General features: G+C 36.5%; 1 long non-coding RNA gene across 5 annotated transcripts in view; it reads left to right on the top strand.

The window, feature by feature from the left end:
- Positions 1-21,702, top strand: part of LOC106968861 (uncharacterized) — a 202,520-nt gene that overhangs the window by 37,822 nt on the left and 142,996 nt on the right. For 2 of the 5 annotated variants that reach the window (XR_008297102.1, XR_001429220.3), the window contains exons 3-5: positions 17,972-18,051; positions 19,955-20,107; positions 20,752-20,817. This is a non-coding gene — a long non-coding RNA (uncharacterized LOC106968861). The remainder of the gene's footprint in view (positions 1-17,971; positions 18,052-19,954; positions 20,108-20,751; positions 20,818-21,702) is intronic. The other 3 variants (XR_008297103.1, XR_008297104.1, XR_003413838.2) reach the window with 2 other exon arrangements.

The following is a 21,702-nucleotide window of genomic DNA, read 5'->3' as shown; positions in this document are numbered from 1 at the left end:
TAATAAATGACAGCTGCTATAATTAGTATAATCACTTATTTAGCTCAGCCCCCCATCTTACCACTAAGGAAACTCACTCAGTTTTCTGCCAAGAATAAGGTCAGATGTTAAAAAACTGACACTCAAAACTGATTTACTGGCTCAGTCCACTTCTTTCCAATTCAACATGCAGAACTAACAAGAAACAAGTGTTGCCAAGGATATGGAGAAAAAAGAACATTTTTGCACTGTTGGTGGGAATGTGCAGCTACTGTGGAAAACAGTATAGAGTTAAATGTTTGAAATAGAACTACTCTCTGATTCAGTAATTGCACTACTGGGTATTAACCCAAAACCCACAAAAACACTAATTCAGAGGGATACATGCACCCCTCCCTATGCTTATTTGCAGCATTTTTTATAATAGCCAAATTATGGAAACCTCCCTCCCAGTGTCCATAGACAGATGAATGGATTAAGAAGATGTGGTATATATAGACAATGGAATATTATTTAGCCATAAAAAGAATGAAATCTTGCTATTGGTAACAAATGGAGCTAGAGGGTATAATGCTAGAGGGTATAATGCTAAGTGAAATAAGTCAGAGAAAGACAAATACCACATGATTTCACTCATACATGGAATGTAAGAAACGAAAGAGGTGAGCTTAGGAAAAAACAAAAAAAGAGAGAGAGAAGTCAAAAAAAGAGACTCTTAACTATTGAGAACAAACTGGATGGTTACCAGAAGGGAAGTGGGTGAGGGGATGAGTGAAATAGGTGATGGGGATGGGGAGTGCACTTGCAGTGAGCACTGGGTGATGTAAGGAATTTTGAATCACTATATTGTACCCCTGAAGCTAGCATAACACTATATGTTAACTTTACTGGAATTAAAATAAAATTAAAAAGACATGCAGAACTAGCCTCAGCTTGCAGAGCTTAACAGCTGGGGGAGCAAACTCATTTCATGGCTAGAAGACAGCCAGGAAAGAATGTGGCATGTATACTTTCCTAATGAAAAGTAAACAGAAGGACCTTTTTACTCCTTTGGCTGCAAATCAGAATCCTTTTGTGCAAATTGAATTCATATTCTTATTGCTTCAGGATAAAATAGATTCCATTACCATTCTCCATCACTGTTTCCCTGTTTTCCTTGCTCTGAGTGTATCCCATCTCTTAGAATTAGAATGGGGGACTTTAGTTGATCACAATAGCCATTGGAAAGTCATAGGGGAAAGAAAGAAAAATAACCTTCACTGATGCAAAAGAAGAAGTAAAACAAATAACCACCAGGTAACAATAACATTTTACTTTGAAAATTTTCTGTAAGATTAGAATAGAAAGTCCTTGTGACCATATATATGTCTATATACAATATGTGTTGTATGTGTATGGCTCTTAATTTATTTCAGCTGGCCTTCAGGAAAAATCAAATTTGATAGGAAGGATTAGGTTGAAAACAATTTGAGGGAAATTTGAAGTTTTTAACATTTAAATACATTCTATTAGGTACTTTTTACAACTATTGATTATATCATTTCTTAATAGAATCTGGCCTGAGAGAAATGACTTTATAAAACAGAAAAGCAAGAAAGTTAAGATTTTTACTTCTTTCTTTATGATCATTCTGCATTAGGCTGAGTTAAAGTTGTGTCACTTACGCTTTAAACAAAGATGAGGTAGTGAGGGTAGAAATCCAGCCCAGTCCCCCACCAGTTTCCCAAGTCTTCCATGGGGCACCTTTTCTTTATACAAGGGCTCCCTCTTTTCACTAGTCACATGCCCAAGGAACTGCATCTTTCCTTAAGAGATACCTCTAACTTGTCCGAAGACCCTGCAGAGACTAGAATAGCTCTGATAGAGGCTCTATAGCCATACTAAAAAATGGCATGGTAGCATAATCTGAAATTAGCTTATAGGGAAAAATCTATTTTGTAAGAATGAACAAACACTCCAACTCTTGCACACATAAGTTCATAACAGAAAATTAACCCCGTGTGAAAACTTCCTAAGTTCAATCACTAGTTAGTTTACTTCATGCATGCCTGCATCTATTCATTCAATACATATAATAAAAGAATACTGTCTCTGCTGATCTAATAGATAAGGAATTTCAGAGAGAGTTCCGCAGTGAAGGAAATTTAACCCCATTGCTATTACATGCTATCACTGTGTGATTATATGCATATTATTGTGATTACCCATTAATTTACAACAGTGCACATTCAGTGTGCATTGTTGAAAACTTGCTTAGTGCTTTCTGAATATGTGCTAAGGAAAAGCTAGCATTTTATGCAACCATATGATTAGCCCCTGGCCCCACCGTTTTCTATTTACCCTTTAAAGAAAATCCCGGCTGAGCTTTTGCTACTCTAGCTATTGTTGAGTTCTCTGGATGGGTCCTTTTGGGTGGCTGCCCGAGCTCATTAGGCCTCCACACCTAGCTCAGGCAGCATTAGCCAGCAGATTTATCTTAATATAAACAATGTTACTGAATGTGCTGTGTTGTATTACTTTTCTTGAGTCTTTACCTCTGTATGAGTTCTCTTTTTATTTCTATTTATGCCACAATGAAAGCTTTTCAGTGAGCAACCAAATTTTTTCAAGATCACAGCTCTGAGTTCCATGGGTGCCCTTTTTGAAATCACAGGGGTTAGTGCTTTATGTATTAATCATGTCCAGCTCTTATTTCACAGATTAATTAATCTATCCAGCTAAAACATTGCAAACAAGTCAAGCTTCCTTTTCTTCCTTTTACTTAAAGATGTGTTTTGGATAGTGTTGAGAAAGACTTCCGCCTTAGTGAGAAGAGGGTGAGACTGACCTGGGGCTGGTTGTTTGGTGTGGAAGTTGTTACTGGTTGATCAGTCAGCTTCTCTAATTCTTAGTGCTTGACAGAGTTACTGATGAAGGTTGTCAAAGTACGTTCTTTGAAGGTTGCTTCACAGTACTTCTTTTGCCTTCTCCTGAAAACTATATCCCCAGTTTTCTTTCAGCCCATGGGGTAGTGTTGTTTCAATGCCACTTGGGTTAAGCATGTACCTAGGTCTGAGCCAATTAGCATATCATATTTCCTGGTTACAATGATTTGTTTAGAGAAGGTCAGGTGATCAGATTGGAGCCAGTGAGACACAGTGAATACTTGGTTGGGTGGGAATGCTGGTGGGGGGGCGGGGCAAGAAGTCTTTTTTCTACTAGACATGAATGAAGAAAGATGTATCTTTAGGACCTCTAAGTGGTCACTTGAGACCACTGTGGGACAGATTTGGATGGTTTTGTGCCCCTGGGTCCAACCAAGCCTATAAAGTCAGATATACCCTTGGATTTTTCAGTAATGTAAGCAATTCTCATTTTGCTTAATCTAGTCTAGGGTGGAATAAACAACTTGTATAGGTTTATGGGTATGAGGAAGTATATGAGTTGAGGTCATATTTGCTAACACTGGGGCATCATTAAGATAGTTTGGAAATCCCTCTTGGTTTCCCTAGATCTTAAGACTCTACCCCTTCAAGAAGAATTTGAGAGTTTCAACAGCTACTCTTGAGCTAACTCTCATTCCACTCTACCCTAGTCCCAAGCTTGGCCAACCCTGTCTCTCTTGCAGCTACAAGGAATGTGGAAGAAACCTCAGGATCATCACTCCATCATAGTTCTTCCTTATAAACAGAACTCAGAGTCCACACTCTTGGAATCATCATTAGTGTCTGAGGCGACTTTAAAAAGGACATGAAACGTGAAATAAAACTATGTCACTTCATTTGTGTATTAGCAGGTCTCAACCTGGAATTGAGTGGGGTTCCTAAAGAAGTAGGATGAGGAATATGTTCAGTGTCAAGTTTTCAGATTATGAGATAATTTCATTTTCTTACTTTGAGTCTGACTTCTTAAAATTGATAAGTGAAAGAAGAAATTCAGGAGGTAAAATGTTTACATATTTCTGAAAATGCCAGCAAAATTTTTAAATGTTTTTATTTATTTTTGAGAGAGAGAGAGAGAGAGCATGCATGCATGTGCTGAGGTGCAGAGAGAGAGAGGGGGACAGAGTTTTCAGAGGGGACTCTGCACTGACAGCAGTGAGCCCAATGTGGGGCTCAAACTCACAAACCATGAGATGATGACCTGAGCCAAAGTTGGGTGCTTAACTGACTGAGCCACCCAGACAGCCTTGTCAGCAAATGTTTTTGATAATATTTAAACATGTATATGGAAGACTGAGGAATATTTCTTTAGTTAGATGTTCTCATAATATTTAAAATATGGTTATTTTGGTATATTCAGTTTGTGAAAATTTGTTACTCCTTATACTTAAGACACATAAATACAGTCAACTTGTCTTGATAAAGAAGCAACACAATACAACAGAGCAAAGATAGTCTTTTTAACAACTGGATAATCACATGCAAAAAGGTAAATCCAGATACATACCTTACACCCCTCACAAAAATTAGCTCAAACTGGAGAACATTCCTGAATATAAGACCCCTAGAAGAAAACATAGAAGAAACGTTTGATGGCTTTGTACTTTATAGACTTGATAAGCTGGACTTCATTAAAATTTTAAGTCTGCTCTACAAAAGACACTGTCAAGAGAATGAGAAAACAGGACCCAGACTGGAAAAATTGCTTTCAAAAGATTCATCTGATAAAGGACTGTTATCCATAATATAAAAGGAATTCTTAAAACTCAACAATAAGAAAACAAACACCTGATTAACAAATGAGCCAAAGACCTTGACAAAGACCTCATTAAAGAAGACAATACAAATAGCAGATAAGCATATGAAAATATGGCCCACATCATATGCCCTCAGCAAACGCAGACTAAAACAACGAGATACTGCTACCTACCACGTGTCAGAATGGTCAGAATCCAGAACACTGACAATACCAAATGCTGGAAAGGATATGGAGCAACAGGAACTCTCATTCACTGCTGGTGGGAATACAAAATGGTATAGCTACTTTCGAAGACAGTTTGGTAATTTCTCACAAAACTAAATATACTCTTACCATATAATCCTGTACTCCTATTCCTTGCTATTTTTTCCAAAGGGGTTGGAAACATGTCCATGTAAAAACCTGCAAATGCATGTTTATAGAAACTTTATTCATAATTGTCAAAATTTAGAAGTAACCAAGATGTCCTTCAGTAGCTGAATGGATAAAATGTGGTATATCCAGATAATGGGATATTATTCAGTGCTAAAAATAAATGAGCTATGAAGCCATGGAAAGATATGGAGGAACCATAACTGCATATTACTGAGAGAAGCCAATCTGAAAAAGCTACATACTATGTGATTCCAACTATGTAACATTTTAGAAAAGGCAAAACTATGGAGTCAGTAAAAAGGTCAGTAGTTTCGAGTTAAGGGTAGGGATATGGAGTGCAGAGTATTTCTAGGGCAATGAAAATATTCTGTAGGATACTATAATGATGGATACATGCCATTATACATTTGTCCAAATCTATGGAATGTTCACTCACTAAGAGTGAACCCTAATGCAAACTATGGGCTTTGGGTGATAATAATATGTCAATGTAGGTTCATCAGTTGCAACAAATGTACCATTCTTGTGGGGGATGTTAATGGCAAGGAGGTCTATGCATGTGGAGGGGGGGGCAGGGAGAATATGGGAAATCTCTTTACTTTCTTCTCAATATTTCTGTGAAAATAAAACTGCTCTAAAAATAAAATCTATTTAAAAAAAGATATGTGTACTCTCTATTTCAATAAAAATATTTTTTCAAATCCTAGTTACTATAGTGTCAAAACTGAATAAAAGTATCTGAATTTTTTTATCAATAGAATTCATTTAAAAGGTAGATATTATATGTTCCCTAACCCAGTAAATTATATGGCCTAGTGTATGTATTAAATTTGGCTGAAATTTTGAGTTGTGTGAGAACACTACATTCATTTCAGTTAGAGAAAATTCCTAGGGAAACCTGAATGTGATAGTTCATCAAAGTATCTGTTATTAGTTAGGAACCACCTAAAATAAGCCTACAAGTCCTCCATCTGTTCAAATTCTTCATTTCCTCTTGTTTCTAGTGTATGGTTTTTTTTATTACTGAAAATAAAAGTTTGTTTGTTTGTTTTTAATGTCTTTTAGGACAATCTCTGTGTGCCTTTCCAGGTTTCCACTGTAACTCTTCTGTACTGCATAAAACACTTTTCTAGGATTTTATTTGGCCCAGTCATTTTTGCTGTGTGCTTTTGAGTGGATCAGTTTATTTATTCATGATGCTGATTCCCACTTAATTCTCTGGGAGTAGGACTGACATTACACATAAAGCACTTTAAGCTTCTCAGAAGTTAAGCACTGAAAAAATGATAATGTTGTTTTATTGCAGTTGTTTATTGTTTATAAGAGCATTCAGATATTGCTCATCTTAGAAAATGTCTTTTTTCATTTTCTAACCTATTGGACGTCTTAACTGAATTTTCAGATCTGGTTCCTAGAACACATTTATCATTGTTTCATCTACCTGTCTGTCTATATGTGTCTACCTAACCTATCATCTATCTTTCATTTATCTATTATCATTATATTTTAATTCTAGTTGTATTTGTTAGACTGATCTATCAAGTGGAACCCTTTTGAAAATTTGGGAGTTCTTATTTTTTTCTTTCTGGAATTTTGTGATGAATATGAATGCAGAGTTGAGTTGTTTTGCTGGTTGTGATGGGTGGCGTTTACTCTGTATGCCTTGGTGAGTCTCCTTTGTTGCATTGCTCTGTTTGCAGCTGTGACTTTGCCATGGTTGTGGGCTGGTACTTACACACAATAGATAAACTGTAGGTTGGATTAAAAGACAGCTAAGGCTATAGTGGAAGAGTCCACCTGTGAGTACTTTAAACCCTTTTCCTTCCCATCTTTTGATCCATGTTTTTCCTAAATCTTAAATTTAAAGTAGTGTATGTTATTAATTTTTCCAATTAATACAGTGAATAGTATTTATCAGTGTTTCATTTTACATATTTTTATTCACATTTTCTGAATTATTCCTAAATGAGATCATTTATGTAAAAGTATCAATTACTAGCTTGAACTCTTGACAGGCACTGAACAAACATTAGTTTTGATTTTTAAAAATTCCTTTCCTTGTTAATTTTTTTGCTAGTTTGACCTAATGTTTAGAGCACTTTGTAGAAAAACTCTCCCCTTGGTAAGAGGCAGTCAAAGGTGAGGAAAGCTGCAAATATGAGCAGGGAACTTGATCATTCACTAGGTTCCAGATATGCCAGTCATCGTTACTATGCAAAACAACTTGGGATTGTGGCATTCCTCGGATCACTTATAAAACTTTGTTCATGGGGGCTGCAAACTTTGAAACTGGAAATATCATGGATTTGCCATGGATAATGGAAGGGAGCTGATTGATATTGATAGATTTCAAGGATGATGGCCTTTCTCATCAGGACCAGTGGTCCATATAATACTTGGACCAAATAATTACCCAATGCAGTGAATACTTTTCAATTCTTCTTTGACCTCCAGACATAGTAATAGCGTCTAGTCAAATAAACATTGTGCTCTAATGCAGAGTTGATAAGCTGGCCTCTATTTTTCACTCCATTAATGATGTCTCAAAACATTCCTTCATCTTTCTGTAAAACCTCCTGCTCCAGTGAGCCTCATGCCATCCATCTTCCACACTCATTATATCCCCTATCTTTTATTAGATAATACAGTGGTCTCCTTGCTACCCATTCTTCTTCATTAAAGCTTTTCTTTTAAATTTTTTATTTTAAATGAATTCCTATTTACAAGAGTTCTAAAGAAGTATACAGAATTCCCATATACCCTTCAGCCCACTTCCCTAATGTTAGCCTCTTATCGAAACAAGGAAATTAGCATTGGTTCAACATTATCAACTAAATGATAGGCTTTAATTGGATTTCACCAGTTTTTACACATGTCCTCTGTTTCAAGATCCAGTCCAGTGCCATGTTGCTCTTGGTTGTTATGTCTCTTTAGGCTTCTCCAATCTATCTTTCCTTGTTTTATAGCCTTTCCTTACTTTTCATGACTATGACACTTTTGAAGATTACTGACTAGATGTTTTTAGAATGTCCCTCAATTTGTCCCTCATTGTGACATGTTTTCAACTGATTAGACTGGTGTTAGGATTTGGAGGAAGACTGCTGCAGAAGTGAAGTATCCTTCCCATCACATCATATTAGGGGGTGCATGATGTCAATATGACTTAGGACTGGTGCTATAAACCTTGATCCCTTGGTTAAAGTAGTGTCTCCCAGGTTTCTACACTGTAAAGTTATCATTTTTTTCCCCTTTTCAGACTCTTGGGTTAGACAGGAGTCACTAAATCTAGCTCACACATAAGGGGAGGAGAATTAAGCTCCACTTCCTAGAGGGAGAAATATTGAAAAATGTTTAGATATATGTTAAAATCACCACAGTAATTAATAAATATATTGGGAAGATAGTTCAAGGCTATGTGAATATCCTGTTTCTCCTTAATGTTTGGTGGCTACTTTTAGCATTCATCTGTGGATCTTGCCTAAAACAAATATTTCTGTGGTAATTTTCAATTTTCCTCATTCCTTCTACATTTAGTATTTAGAATTATTCTGTATGGAAAAATTGTCACTTCCCCCCTATTTATTTATTTAATCACTTATTTATATCAGTATTAATTCATGGTTGTTTATTTTATTTTTATGCTATAATCCAAACCAATTGTTTTATTGCTCAAAAAGCTTTGGCCATTGGAAATTTTTAAGATTGTTTTGCATGACCTTCCTCTACCCTTCTTAATTTTTTTTTTTTTATTTTTTAAGTACTTCAATTTTGGTATTTATCACAGCTTTTCTATTTATTAATTAAAGACAATCTGTTCATTGTTTTTTGTTGCAATTTGTACCATTGTTCTGAGTGACTTCCATGCCTATGTGAACAACTTATCCAACAACTTACCCAACTTAAACAACATCTCATTTCTGTGACTTTATCAACTCTCATGATCTTTATCTCCACTCAACTTCAACCACGTACAACAGTTCCCATGCCCTGATTCTTGCTATTACCTGGAATTGCTCTACTTTAGCAATATTAATTTTCAACATCTAATTTTCCATGTCTCTCAATCTCTTCCCCCAACAATTATTCTTTCTTCTCATAGAAACCTCAAATCTCTTCATTTCTCTTTTTCCCCAGTCCATAAACTATAAACTTCACAGCCCATGAGCCAGTCCTTCAACCAGTTGCTGGCAAAACCCAAGAACCTTGTTATGCTTTTGGTTGAGTTTGGCAAGCCTTCTAGGTATATAGAATTCACTCTCTCTCCCACTCTGCACTCTGCTTAAAGCTGTCACTCTACAGCTTTTTACTCCCACCTCTTCTCAGGTGATGAGCTCATTTCTTGCTGCACAAAGACAATAGAAATCATCAGAGAGAACACCCCCAACTCCAGGCAACAAACTTATTATCTTACCTATCCTACTTTTATATTTCTCTCCTTTCCTTTTGTTCCTCCCATGAAGGATATAGATCTCTTCCTATTTAAGGCTAATTCCTTCCATGTGGGCTCTGAGTCCCACTCTTTCCCTCCTTTATAACTCTCTCAGTTTCTTGATTTTTTTTCTCATTCATATTGTTAAATTTTTCCTTTCTCTTGCTGACTTCTATACTTGACTATGTAAACAAAGCAAAATGAAATAAAAGCCTTCCCTCCCTCAAGCCCACGTTGCCCTCCCAGTACATCCGTATCTTTATTTGCATCTGGATAGGCACACTCTTTGAGAATTGTCTACTTACCTGACTCTACCTCTTAGTCCACCACAATTCAACTATTGTCCTCTTGCACCATTCCACTCTACTGTTCTTACCGAATGCCAATGGCCCCATATAATTCAATCCAACAGATTTATATCAGTCTTCATATTAGTTGATCGTCCTTGTTGATCATTCTTTCCTCCTCAAAATTCTTCTTTTTATTTTGCTTCAGTGGCAGCTTTATTTTTTACTCCAACCATTCTGGCCATTCTTCTTTTGTTACCTATCTTTTGAGGTCACCCCTTCATACACCAGCACACTCTTGGAGAGGGGGATTTTGTTCTCTCCAAAGCCCTTAATTATTCTCCCCATGGCTTAAAAATCTGTGTTTCCAGCCTAGAAGTCTCATAAGCCTGAGCTCTGGATGTCTACCTGATTCCTAGATACCACCACTTGTATGTTCCTTAGGTACTTTTGTATTCACATCCCAAATTAAGCTCTACATTTTTCTCCTCATTCTGTAACTCTCTTTTTTCCCTCTCTTGGGGAGTGGTACCACTATTTCTTTGGAGCTAAAACCAGAAATCTGGGAGTCTTCCTTGACTTTATTATTTCTCTTGCTTCCAGAAGTAATTTTTTGTTTTTTATTTTTTTTATTATGCCAAGAATACTCTTATCTGCCCTTTACATTCTTTCAAGTCTCTCAAATCATCCCCCTTACATGCCTTCTTTGACCACCTCTCTACCTCCAGGCCCCTCCTTTGTATTTTATGGTATCCCTACATCTGGTTAAAGTTAGCATACAAATGCTTCGTTTACTTTCCTGTAACTCCAATAAGTAGGGCAGAATAAATGAATTCTTTTGATTTTTTATTAACCATAACTACTTTTTACTGCTTTTCATTTAAATCTTTTTCTAGGCAAAAAGTGATATAAAGGAGATTTCATTTCAGAAAATCATTTTAGAGACATTCCCCATGGAAACGTCATTACAAATGGTAGTTGGGTTCTTAGACAATCCAATATCCTAATTCATAATATAGCTGAAATTAATTTATAATTCCCCTTTGAATTTTCCTATATATTATCATTGCTCTGGAAAATCCCATATTTTCCTTTCTTCCCCTTCCCTATTACCTGTCATTTCTTTTTCTTCCATAGCATCTCATTCACATAATGGGTTAAATAGCTTTTTATGAGTTTTATGAGATCTCTTTGCTACACTGATTGCTTGCAAAATGGCAAGTTGCAGTTCTTAGCAAGAAGAGAATATGTTGGCAAAGATAATGTTCATGCCCCTAGTTGAATCCACATCAATTGATTATTCCTTTGTTTATGGAAAAACGGAATGGCTAGAGGTTATGACTGCCACAAAGCCTGGGACCCACTATCTATCAATTACTGAAATGGGATTGCAATTTCTCCATACACATTTTCTCTAGATCATTGCTAAGGCAGTCAATGGCCACCAAGGATAAAAGTAGTAATGGCCTGGATGTATGCCAGGTTAGCCATTTATATGTATAAATGTTGGTTGTTCAGGTTTACAAAACTTGGAGGAGTACACACACATGCATACATACACACATACACTTTAACCATTAGAAACAATCTTGTGATCTAGTATTTCTGCTTGGGCTATCAGTGTAGAAGAAAAACCTGCTATAAAGCAAAATCTCTTCTGCCTTGAGGTTGTGACTTCTTGATGAGAATCACTCAACTGAAATCCCCAAAACTGAATTTCCAATTTACTTATACCTGAGTGGTTAATGTTCACATTTCACTCAGATGTTGGACTCAGCCCAAGAGTATACTTGGACTGGGCTCCTATTAGCAAAAATTTCTAGAACTGTGGATGATATTTGTTGCATTGTCCTTCACCTGGTTAACCTGCCTGATACTTTTGCTGAAACAGCGAATTTCTCAGGCTGCCAGGTACCATGGTTATCTGTCTCCTCATGTTGATTTCTGGCAGTCAACAGGCATGCTGCTGTGCCTCTTAATGTCCATGTGCAGAAGCAATGTCTTGGTTGCAGCTGGTCAAACATGAAGCTTGTATGTATTAGTCTGTCATGTACCCACAACTACTTTGTGGCTCTACTCACCTAGACCTAATTGCCTAAGATAAATTATTCAGTACACATTCTTGATGTAGTTTTTCAGTCATCTTTATGTTATGAAGAGTTTATGTTCAAAAGGAATCACCTGGACTTCATATTTTGGTGGTTGCAGCTTATCGTAAACTGTAGCTTACGTGTTAGAGGTACACTCACTAAGTTGTGTCAATACTAATTGTGTACCTAAGCATAGCCTGTTGACCAAGAAGTGGAGTGTGCTAAGAGAAATTGTGGTCTGGTCCTTCGCCTTTTTGTGGGAATAGTATTTGATCTAATGATTATAATTTGTTAGCCAGTTAGTGTATACTGAACATGTGAAATGCTTAAAGCATAGCCCTAAGCATTTTAAAGAGGTTCAATACTCTGTCTTTGATTTAGTCACTTAAAACACATACTCATAAAATGGTCCTAAAACAATCTCTGGGTGATGGTTCATTAAGTACAAGCCTATAAATTTTATCTACAGTCAGTGCTTAGGTTAGAGTCAAGGAGTGATCAGAGTAAGGGAAAGTACATTCACTCAACACATTCTAGAAAAGATTTATTGAATGCTTACTTTGTATCAGGCACTGTGCTAGGCTAGATATTAGGGATACCAAGATAAATCCATTCACTTGCCTCAGGATCTTAAGAGGAAGACAGCATGTGAAAAGGTCATGGGCAAACTGCTATAGGAACAAAAAGAAAACTCTGAGGAGTGAAGCTTTCAGAGGTATGTAGAGAATTTGTAAAACTGTGAATCTGCAGTTCTACATAGAGCTACTGCTTGCAATATTTGGTTCCTAGTTACCTTGGCTAGAAATGACATATCATGCCACACTTTGTCCCAAGCCCTCTGTCAACAAACTGACCATTTGGAATTCAGTAAGTGATAAAGCTGAACTTTGCAAACTTTATGTTAGACTTTAAATTACAGAAAGGCATAAGGAGGAACTTAGAAGTTCACTTCGTTTAACCAAGTGGGTCCATGTATTGAACAAATATTTGGGTGTGTGGTGAAATAGCACAGGCACAGCCAAGTGGGATGGGATGATATTGGGAGACAGAAACACACTGCTAGTACAAGAAGATTCTTCAGGACTTTTTGCAATATTCAGATCCTTGTCCACGGTTTGTCTCACTATGTCATGCCTATCTTCAGGTAGTATTGTCCTGAAATGCATAGACCACTGTGGTCTAGCAGAAATATAATGTGAGATTCATATATTTTAAATTTCCTAGTAGTTACATTAAAAAAGTTAAAAATAAAGAGGCAAAATTAAGTTTAGCAATATATTTTATTTAACCTAATATATCCAAAATAGTATTTCAACATGTAGTCAATATAAAAATTTAGTACTTTTCTCATACTTCAAGAACTCAGTAGCCACATTTGGCTAGTGGCTACCATATTGTATAGTGCAGCTCTAGGCTGATACATACTGTTTTTTTAAGAGTCTCCATAGAGGATGATTCTTCAACCTTTTTTGGGATCCCATTCCAATGTTAATTGATGCTGGGAAAATGCTCTTAAATGTAGCACAGATTCCTTATGCCAACATTTGGCTGTCTCTTCTCATCTCATGCAGTTATCATGGAATATTTACTGAACTTCTGTATACTAGATTACATGTTAGGTGTTGGGATATAATAGCAAGTGCGACTACTGTGGTTCCTGCTTTTAGGAGGCTTACAGGGTATAATGTAGAAGAGAAATAGTAAATAAATAAATGTGTAATTATGGCATGTGTTGTAGTGGAAAAGGTCAGAGAACACCTATGAGGACTTGTAACTGAAGAGTCTCTCCTAGTCTGGAAGGACTGGGAGACTTCCCTTCAGGGAATGGCCTTGATCTGAAATCATAATGATACCTACAGAGGGGGGCTCTGAGACAAAAAGGCATTTGGCATCTTGAAGGATCAAACAGGAAAATGGTGTGGCTCAAGTGGAAAGAGTAAAGGCAAAAGTGGTTCCTAATGAGGTTGGGGAGTTAGGCAGAGGCCAGAACACATGTGGCCTTTAGGCCTCATTAAGGACCAGAATTCTTCTAAAAGCAAGAAGAGGCCACTGTATGTTTTTAAGGAATAGAGGGACATTACTGGATTTGTGTCTTAGAATATCCTCTGCTATAAACTGGAGAATGGAGCTGAAGGAAAACAGATGAATGTGGAGTAACATTTCAGGAAACTTAAAAAAAACCTGTTTTATTTATTTTGAGAGAGAGAATGCGTGTGTGTGCGTGCACACTTGCACACCCATGAGCAAGCAGGGGAGGGACAGAGAGAGAGGGAGAGAGAGAATCTCAGTCAGGCTCCATGCTGTCAGTGCAGAGCTGGATGCGGGGCTCGATCTCATGAACATGTGAGATGATGACTGAACCAAAATCAAGAGTTGGACATTTAACCAACTGAGCCACCCAGATGCTGCAAGAAACTATTTTATAACCCGAGTAAGAGGATTAGGGCAGTGGCTACCTAAAGCAGTAAACTGACGACTTTGGGACATATTAATAGTTAGGGCTCGATGATGCATTGAATAGTGGGGGAAGGTGGCACTGAGTACCGGGAAGAGGAGTGTCTGGACTGATTCTTTGCTTTTCTGACCTGTTGAAATAAATTGGTCCTTTTGAGCTCTCTCAGCTTTCCTCTAGCATGCTGAAAACTTTAGGGTGAAGTATCCATCATCTAAAATAGAAAATATAGTGTTAATTTGCCTGTCATCTTTCTTTTTTGCTTGAATCAGAAATTTGTAATTTGTAATGTAATGTTAGTGTAACATAAAGAAAAAAATTAATAGTGAGCTTCTGTCCATATCTCTTATGCTTTTACTTACTGAGTAATCACAGGGTGAATCACTTAACAAATTTACTGCCTTTAACATTGTTGTCTTTTTTCTTATACATTATATAATCTTTGCATTGACACATAATATTATTGCCTTAATGATTGTCATGAGTAGCCATTAATGACAGACTTTGCAGACGAAGGCTAAAGGGAAACAATAAAGGAAATAATTCATCTGATCTCAAAGTTTCCTAAACCAATTAAGAAACCACAACAATAAGCTTTAATTAATTTTTTACAACTCTTTTGTACAGATTTGTAATCATTCTTAGCTAATCATTAAAAGATTACATTTTGCATTGCTATCTTTTTTTAACATTAGTTATTAAATAGTTCATTTATTTCCTATTCTGAGTCTACTCTGACATAAAAAATTCAAACTGTTAAATAATGCAAAAGAGTTGGGCTTTGACAATAATGTTCATTCATTCATGGGATAATTATTTAGCTCCTAGATACTTAACAGGACAGATAACCCTTGGGGAGTTTAAAATATAGCAGGAGAGTCATAGATGAATAAATACATAAATAAATATATAATTTAATACAGTAGTGATAAGTGCTATTTATAAAAGGGAAAGAGATACAGAGCTTAGAACACCAATGAGGGCTATGTAGATATGGTGATGAGGGAAGAACTTTCAATAAGGGAAACATGAACAGTGTGCCCTGAAGGTAGTAGGGAGTATGCACTGAGTAAACATCTGAGGTAAGACCCTTTGAGGCACAGGGAAGCAAGTACAAAGATTCTGAAGTGGTCACGTGCATCTTCCAAGAACATTGGTAAAGAAGCCCATGATGCTGAACTGCTATGAGGAAGGGAACAAAAGAGGAAACAAGGTCAAAGAGATGATGAGGGGCCATATTATGAAAAGTGTTAAGGTCAAATAAAGATTTTGGATTTTATTTAAGTACAAAAGGAGTCATTGGAGGGCTTTGAACAGAGGGCAAATTTGAATTTAAACGTAGGGTATATGATAAAAAGGCAAATCAGGCATGATTCTTAGGTTTTTGGCCTGGGAATTGGATACAACGTGATGCCATTTATTGAGGTGGGGAAAACTAGGGAGGAATGGATTTAGAGGAGAAATCAAAATAGTTCAGTTTGGAGCGTGTTAAACTTGAAATGCCTCTGAGAAATTCTGGTGGCTGGAAATATGCATATGAAACTAACACCTAGAATTTAAAGTAGCTGTTGAAATTCTTGTCCATGGATCCCAGGAGGTTTATTCTGCAGCCACTACTGTTTGTATTTATCTCCCCTCTTTGCCTAATTTTTACTCCTGCCTTAGACCTTATGGAGGGGCAGAGGACATTCTTCCTATTGGAGAAGGATAGTAGTCCCTATGTGGATGATGATAGTGGTATAGAGTGGGAATAGTTATTCAGTTATAGGCATTTGTTGAAACCTTGCTGTGTGCAAAATCATAATAGGGAGCAAAAGCAAACAGAGTCTTTGTCTTCACTGAGCTTAAAATCTGGTGCATAGTAGGGCATAGTGGCTTAGATAAGACCTTAATCAGGTAATCACAAAAGCAAACATAACATTGTAATGATATCATGTAATGGAACAGAGATGCATGTTGCTGGAGTGTATAACAGGAGGAGTTATGTCTTGATATGGAGGTCAAGGAATGCTTTCTGTTGGTGTTATCATGAGTAGTTATGTGAAAGGTGAGTAGGAGTTAACTAGGCAAAGAATGGTCCAGGGAGAGGGAACAGCATATGCAATAGTCCTGTGGCAGGAGGGACTATGGTACATATTCATATGTAAAGAAGACTAGACTATGGCAGGAGCACAGAGAGTGAGGGATAGCATTGCACAAGATGAAGGTGGAGATTCACACAGCAAACAGTTAATGGCTTGTAGGCCTCATGGTTTGAGAAAAATCATTGTGGTTACAGTGTAGAGAATGGATTGAGGCTGAGGGATGGAGGAAAAGGACACAAAGGATTAGGGAGACCATGGATCTCAGCAAGGGGGCTTCTGTAGTAGTCTAGGTGAGAGATGAGGGTGGTTTGGATAGGGTGGCATAGAACTAGGGTAAGATCAACTTCCCAGGGGGAGCTGAGGAAGTGGGGAGCTGAAGCTCAGTCTCAAATAGAGGCACCAATGCTAAGAAATAGTACAGCAGGGTGATTAAAACTTTGGGCTTTGGAATCAGATGTAACACAGATTTGAGACATAACTCTTCTACTTACTGCTGTGTGACTTCACACAGACTTCTTTAAATTGGGGCTAATAGTACCTATACCACAAATTATTGTAGGGATTAAATCAGACTATATGATAAAATGCTAAGCCAGTACTCAATAATTACAGTATTGTCACTTGATGGAATTTAGAAGTCACTTCTAGAAAGAGGTGTCAGGGGAAAAAACAGTTTTTTTTTTCTATATTTGTTGGAAATCTTTAGAGAAAACCATCTACAAATCTACAAATTTACAGGTTTACTGAGCATCCATTTTCAGCAATCACTTGCAAGAATAATAGGAATTGGTTATTGATTATAGTTTTGATTTTGAGTTAGGCTTTCAAAGGAAATGGTCCTGAGATAGGCTTTTATAGAAAATGGGCCCTATGTAAAAATATTGACATATAATAAAATTTGTGATCTTAACATCTGTGATCAATGTGATTAAAATTTTGTCCATCTTTATTTGATATAATATAAAAAGCAAAACAAAAACAAAGTGTGGAGAAGAGTCCCTTTAGACTCAATTACATGCCATCATTTTCTAAACTTCATTATTTACTTACTATTAAAGGCTTATGAGTTAATTAATGTCCTGTGAATCACAAATCAATTATTTCACAATGAAGCATAAAATTAGTTTAAAGAGATTCATATATAGGCATGACATGGTGTATTGGCTTCTCTTCAGAAGTGGATCAAATAAAAATATGTGACCAGAAAAAAATGTAGATGACATGTTAGGTGGTGGGTAACTAATTGTGCTTTCAGCATCGGAGCAAAAAAAAGGCATGACCAGAATTCTAAAAAGCATGCCTTTGCATTTTTGTTTAAAACTTATAATGGCTTCATAAACATAAAATACTCTCCAAATGTGATTCAATTCAAGGACATCTTTATTTTACACACCTAAATGAAATAATATATGTTAAGTACCCAGCCCAGGAACTGGCATATAGTATTTATAGAATAATGTTCTTCCTTTTCCTTCCCCTAAAGAAGGTGCCTCTGCAGTTATTTAATTGCAAATTTTACTAAAAGCACCTTTCTTTTCTTTTAGTAGTATTATGCTCCTTTCTGAAATTATATGTGTAATACATGCTTATTGCAGATAACTTGGAAAACACAGAAAACAACAACAAAAAGGTCATCTGTGATCATGCCCTAGAGAGAACTACTTTTGATATTAAGGTATATGTTATTTTAATATGCTTTTTCTAGAATATTCATTTGGAATTCATAACCTTGGCTTTAAACAGCTTGTTTCATAGAGTACATGATAAGGAGATTTAGCCAGCTAGGGTCTATGTTGTTATTTTTGAAGAACAGAACAGATCCTAATTGCCAAATTGCCAAGCTGTGTAGATATTTTTCACTTGTTCAAATCTTTTAAAAATAAACCTCATTTTAAGAAATAGGTTTAGATTTACAGAAAAATGGCAAAGATATTACAGAGCGTTCCCATGTACCCTGAGCCCAGTTTCCCCTATTATTAATTAACATCTTGCAGAAGTGTGGTATGTGTGTTACAATTAATGAACTAATGTTGAATGCTATTAATAACTAAAGCTCTGAATTTATTCAGATTCCCTTAGTTTTTACCTAATGTCCTTTCTCAGTTTCAGAATCTCATCTAGAATACTACATTGCATTTAGTTGTCATGTCTCCTTAAGTTCCTCTGGACTGGGAAAGTTTCTTAGATTTTCCTTGTTTTTAATGACCTTGAAGTTTTAATGAGCACTAGTCATATATTATTTGGAATGCTGCATGGGAGATTTGTTTATTCTCTCATATGTATGTATATATGTATGTATACATGACTTACATATGTATTTATCATTTATCTAAGTCAGTATGGACTCATGGATATTTGGTTTATACTTTGGGCTATAATCCAATACTTTCTTATTTTGTTGCTCAAATTATTATAGCTTTGGCCATTGTGATCTCTTGCAATTGACTACTGTGTTTTTTTGACATACACTTTTTATTGGAGTCCTTTTTTTTTTGTTTTGTTTGAGTACTTTCTTACATTTTGGCACTATAAGATGCCCTAGATTCATTTTGGAAATTTCCTGTCCCTGTCCCAATCTGTCTATAATTAAAATTAAAATCAGTAGGGTCTAGAATCAGATGACCTTATTTCAAATCCTGGCTTAGCCATTTGCCAACTATGTGATCTAGAACTGTTTTACCTTTTGGGAGATGAGCAGGGCCCGGTTTCCTCATCTGTCTGAACTTTTTTAGGGCAGGGATGTTTTTTGTCTTTTTTTCCTTTGCTGATACTCAGTACCTATACTTGTGTCTGGGATATAGTGGTATTCAATAAAGAAATATTTGTTGAGTGAATATAAATTCAGGTAAGCAAGAAATATAAATGGCTTTGTTTTCTTATTTTGTTCTGAAATGTATATTTATTATTTTCAATATAATTTCATTATTATCAAAGTAATATATGCTTAATGATGAAATGGTACTTCAAGATTTTTAAAAAATGTTTGTTTATTTATTTATTTTGAGAGAGAGAGAGCATGAGTGGGGGAAAGAAGCAGAGAGAGAGGGGAGAGAGAGGATCCCAAGCTGGCTCCACACCATCAGTGCGGGAATCCTAGGCAGGGCTTGATCCCAGGAACCATGAGATCGTGACCTGAGCTGAAATCAAGAGTTGGCCACTTAACTGACTGAGCCACCTAGACTCTTCAAGATTTTAAGCAAAATAATCATCTTCTAACTCATTCCCTGAGGCAACTACTTTTTAGTTTCCTTAGCTGATTGTTTTGATACCTGTCTCCTTATGTCTAAATTTTATTTTATTTTATTTGTTGTTTGTTTGTTTGTTTTAGAGAGAGAGAGCATACCCGTGCAAGGGAGAGGGGCAGAGTGAGAGAAAGAATCTCAAGTAGGCTCCACACTCAGCCCAGAGCCTGATGCCAGGCTCAACCCCACAAACCCGGGAACATGACCTAAGCCAAAAGCAGGAGTCGGGCACTCAACTGACTGAGCTACTCAGACGCTCCTACTTATGTCTAAATAACATGTTTTTATTGTTGCTTCTTGATTTATAAATTTTATGCATTGTCTATTCACTTACAGCTGGGGAGGATGAAGATCTAGCACCACACACTATCTTCTTACCTTCCCATTCTGCTTTCAACATAAACCAGAGACCATTAGGAACACAGCTGAAAGCAAGTTAAATTTATTATTTTCTGCAACAAAGAAGACCCTACATCATAGAGAGCAAAGGTGAGTTTCAAAGGGAGTCTTAAGGCGTGTTACAAAATTTGCGGTGGTCTTAGCAGGGATTGGTCAGACTTTGTAAATTAAGGGGCAGGTGGAACATTAGTGGTTTTAGAAAACATGAGACTATGTGAAGTTACCCTTGCCTCAGTTTATTTGTGGTCTTATGTGTAGGAGTCTGAATAAACTGGTGCTAATTGTGAGAGTCTATAAAGAATATCATAGTTTGGTTTGGTACAGTTCTGTGAATCAGTGCACATTTTATAAAATATAATTTATGAGTTAATTCTCAATTTCTGTCTAACATCCTAGTTTCCAGAAGAGTTCCTTTTCAATTTATCACTCTCAGTAGAGTTGTATCAAAACTGTGGTCAAATTAATATTTGGTGCTTACATTTCTACAACTTTTTTGGAAGTGGAGCCACATAGTATACTTTTTTTCCTTTCCCTTTTCTCACTTTACTCTCTTATATGTAGACATTTAGAGGTCAGGCATTATTAGTGGAGCAGGCTCAAAATAGGTCTTACAACCTGGTCTGTAAACTTGCAGAAGTACCTGCTCTCTGTTTTTTAATTTGTTTCACACTGTGTGAAAGTTTGAATGAAATAAATCCAGCAATATTCCTGAAATTGCATACTTTTCCCTTTAGACAATATCAAACAGTCAGAAGTCCTGCTAGGCTTTTTTGTGATCAATTTTGGAATCAATATAACAGGTATCTTTATTTTTATTGGTTGCTAGCCTTATTATTTAGTTGCAAGTGTTCCTTTTATATTCTTGATACAGGAGTTTTGTCAGTTATTTGGATATTTTCTTATTTTTTATTTTGAATATTTTCTCTTAGTTTGTGGCTATCAATTTCATTTTTTTAATGTTTACTTTTGAGAGAGAGACACAGCATGAGCAGGGGAGGGGCAGGGAGAGAGGGAGACACAGAATCTGAAGCAAGCTCAAGGCTCTGAGCTCTCAGCACAGAGCCCAACACCGGGCTCGAACTCAGGAGCTGTGAGATCATGACCTGAACTGAAGTCAGACACTTAACTGACTGAGCCACCCAAGCACCCTCATTTCATTTTTTTTATTTGCTTTCCAAATCTTTTTTAAAATTTTAGTCCAGTAGAGTTAACATACAGTGTTACATTAGTTTCAGGCATACAATATAGTGGTCCATCAATTCCATACGTTACTCAGTGCTCATCATAAGTGTGCTCTTCATCCCCTTCACCTATTTCACCCATCCCTCCACCCACCTCCCCTCTGGTAACCATCTCTTTGTTCTCTGTAGTTAACAATGTGGATGGAGCTTGAGAGTGTTATGCTAAGTGAAATAAGTCAGAGAAAGACCAGTACTATATAATTTCACTCATATGTGGAATTTAAGACACAAAACAAACAATCATAGGGGAAAAAAAGAGAGGAAAACCAAGAAACAGACTTTTAACTACAGAGAACAAATTGATTATATATATATGTAATGTAATTATATATATATATATATACACACACACACACACACACACACACACACACACACATACACACACACACACACCTTCTATATCCATTCATCTATTGATGATACTTGGGCTGCTTCCATAAT

The sequence above is a fragment of the Acinonyx jubatus genome, chromosome A2 (assembly GCF_027475565.1).
Source record: "Acinonyx jubatus isolate Ajub_Pintada_27869175 chromosome A2, VMU_Ajub_asm_v1.0, whole genome shotgun sequence".
NCBI lineage: Eukaryota > Metazoa > Chordata > Mammalia > Carnivora > Felidae > Acinonyx > Acinonyx jubatus.
Note: the sequence above shows the minus strand (reverse complement) of the source record. Positions and strands in the feature narration are given on the sequence as shown.